Source organism: Mastomys coucha, unplaced genomic scaffold, assembly GCF_008632895.1.
Source record: "Mastomys coucha isolate ucsf_1 unplaced genomic scaffold, UCSF_Mcou_1 pScaffold16, whole genome shotgun sequence".
NCBI classification, from domain to species: domain Eukaryota; kingdom Metazoa; phylum Chordata; class Mammalia; order Rodentia; family Muridae; genus Mastomys; species Mastomys coucha.
In genome coordinates, this window is record NW_022196898.1 from 42,736,914 (window position 1) to 42,739,249 (window position 2,336).

Here is a 2,336-nt window from a genome sequence, read left to right on the forward strand (position 1 = left end):
CCTGTCTCAAAAAACAAAACAAAACAAAACAAAAAACTGAAAACCATCTCCTAAGAAGGTGGCCACAAATAAAAGAAAGTTGTTGATGTTGATCAACTAACTAGGTGTAGGCTCCAACTTGCTATAAAAATCACATATTCAACATGATTACACAAAGCAAAATCAGCCATCCTCATAATTGTCCTACTTTAAGTCTGAAATAGAGGCGTGTGCCATGTTGGCCAAATTTTTTTGTGTGCATTGGTGTTTTGCCTGCATATTTGGCTGTGTGAGGATCTCAGGTCCCCTGGAACTGGAGTTAAAGTTGTGAGCTGCTACATGGGTGTTGGAAATTGAACCTGGGTTCTCCTAGAAGAGCAGTCAGTACTCTTGACCACTGAGCCATCTCTCCAGCCCCCATCAGGTGATTTTAACATTAATACAAGCCTGCTAAAACAGGCTCAGAAAGAGTAAATCATTCAAAGTTTTCCTTTAGTAGAATTTCCCAGAGTTTTTTTTTTTCTTTTCTTTTTTTTTTTTGGTTTTTCGAGACAGGGTTTCTCTGTGTAGCTCTGGCAGTCCTGGAACTCACTCTGTAGACCAGGCTGGCCTCGAACTCAGAAATCCGCCTGCCTCTGCCTCCCAAGTGCTGGGATTAAAGGCGTGTGCCACCACCGCCCGGTCTAGAGTTTCTTTTTTATTGCATTTTTATTTTATGTGAGTGTTTTGCCTGCGTGTATGTCTATATACTATGTGCATGCCTTATTCCCACAAAGGCCAAAAGAGTGTCAGCTGCTCTGGAACTGAAGTTACAGTGAGCTACCATGTGGGTGCTGGGAATCAAATCTTGGTTCTATGGAAGAACAGCCAGTGCTTTTTACTGTTCAGCCATCTCCCCAAAACTGCTTTTAAAAAGGGGTGGTATAGGAAGGGCTGAGTATGTAGCTTGGTTGGTAGGGAGTTCACCTAGAATGCACAAAGCCCAGGGTTCAGTCTCCAGTACAACCAAGCGTTGTGGCACACAATTGGAAGACAGTCTAGAGGTCCGAGGTCATCCTCATATGTTCCAGGAGAGCTTGGGGTACATGAGACTGTCTCAAAAACTTTTAAAAAAATGTAAACATATCAATAGCAAAAACTCAACAAACACATATGGATTTATTTTGTATGTCACATGTCTACTTTGAGTATATATTTTTTTTCATCCATACCTGAGGCTACAAAGAGGTACTCACTGTTGTGGGTCTCTCTGCCTATCCAGAAAGTTAGCTCAACAAAGGTAGGACCCATTTGGGCCAAAATAATTCTTATGTATTATCACGTGGACAGATCCAATGTTAAGATTCAGTTCTTCACTCACTTTTATTTCTGGAAAGTGTTCACTCTGGTGGTATCCTGGTCATAAGATCGTAACAGAAGTCTGGAGTGAAATTTAACATAACTGTCACTTGGGGGAACTGAAAAGAGCATGTCCACTGTTGCAACCAAGAAACTTACCTCTTTTTATTAAATGTACTTCAGGGTATTCTAATAGTATGAATTTCCAGTAAGTGGAATTTGTTAAGTTCTGAATTTTAAAAGGTGAAATATACATTTTTAAAAATTTATCCAAAAAAGTCACTGTCAAGACAAATCAGAAAACAGTAAATTAGGACAATTAAAAACAAAACAAAACCCTCAATGTCAAAAGAAGTCTCAAGGCAGCTTTCTAGGTAGAAGCTACGCCTGGCTAGGTAGTTAAGAGAATGAGAGAAACTGCCTATCACTAGTTTTGAAACATTGGGGGTAGGGTGGAGTCACTTGTTCTCTGGCTCTCCAGATTGCGTGGGCTCTGCTACACTGTTAGTGCTTTCCCACAACTCAGGTGAGTCTTGCACTCTCTCTACCCCTCCTCTTTCAGCTAGTCTGACCAACTTAGAGGTAGCCTTCAGCTGGAGCATAAGTGCTTGGTCTAACAAAGCTTCCATTGATAGTGAAAAAGACTGGTCATGCTGAATAGGCTAGGCCTCACATGCTTAGCATGTTAATTGTTCTTCCTACTGACATTAATGTGGGAATCACAAAGACTTGAGGTGTCGTCTTCCTCTAACTCATCTTCCTCTACAGCTGGCCTGAAGTATACCATTCCTAAGGCTGTTTTATGTAAGTCATTTGCCCCCACACTGTTTTAAAGGTTTTTTTCAGCACACATAATGGCTATTCATATGATCTTAGCACTTGGGAGACTGAGGCAGACTTGGGCTACAGTACAACATACCTTTAGGGGAGGGGAGAGCCTCAGGAAAGAACTTCAGGCCATAAAGTTATTACCGTAAAATCGTGAATACCTGAGTTCAATCCCCAGAACCCACATAAAA

General features: G+C 41.1%; 1 protein-coding gene and 1 long non-coding RNA gene across 8 annotated transcripts in view; one reads left to right on the forward strand and one right to left on the reverse strand.

Moving 5' to 3' along the window:
• Positions 1 to 2,336, forward strand: part of Pi4kb (phosphatidylinositol 4-kinase beta) — a 32,024-nt gene that overhangs the window by 26,290 nt on the left and 3,398 nt on the right. The window lies entirely within an intron of this gene.
• Positions 1 to 2,336, reverse strand: part of LOC116093385 — a 9,830-nt gene that overhangs the window by 5,906 nt on the left and 1,588 nt on the right. Inside the window, exons 2-3 of one of the 3 annotated variants that reach the window (XR_004119702.1) lie at positions 1,477 to 1,599; positions 1,340 to 1,399 (exon numbers count right to left, since the gene is read on the reverse strand). This is a non-coding gene — a long non-coding RNA (uncharacterized LOC116093385). The other 2 variants (XR_004119701.1, XR_004119703.1) reach the window with 2 other exon arrangements.